Source organism: Corvus kubaryi, unplaced genomic scaffold (genome assembly GCF_017639235.1).
Source record: "Corvus kubaryi isolate FWS band 111438036 unplaced genomic scaffold, C.kubaryi_AGA036_p1.0 78, whole genome shotgun sequence".
Lineage (NCBI taxonomy): Eukaryota > Metazoa > Chordata > Aves > Passeriformes > Corvidae > Corvus > Corvus kubaryi.
This window is the reverse complement of record NW_024582065.1, coordinates 8,968,609-8,968,898: the sequence shown is the minus strand read 5'-3', so window position 1 is coordinate 8,968,898 and position 290 is coordinate 8,968,609.

The following is a 290-nucleotide window of genomic DNA, read 5'->3' as shown; positions in this document are numbered from 1 at the left end:
GGGGCGGGGGCAGCGGGGCCGGGCCGGTGCCGTTCCCGGTGCTGGGACGGAGGCTCCCGGCCGTGCCGCTGCCGTTCCCGGGGCGGAGGCTCCCGCCCGTGCCGGTGCCGTTCCCGGGGCCGGGCCGGTGCCGTTCCCGGTGCCGGTGCCGTTCCCGGTGCCGCTCCCGGGGCGGAGGCTCCCGGCCGTGCCGCTGCCGTTCCCGGGGCCGGGGCGGGGGCAGCGGGGCCGTGCCGGTGCCGGTCCCGGGGCGGGGGCAGCGGGGCCGGGCCGGGCCCGTCTCCTCCCCC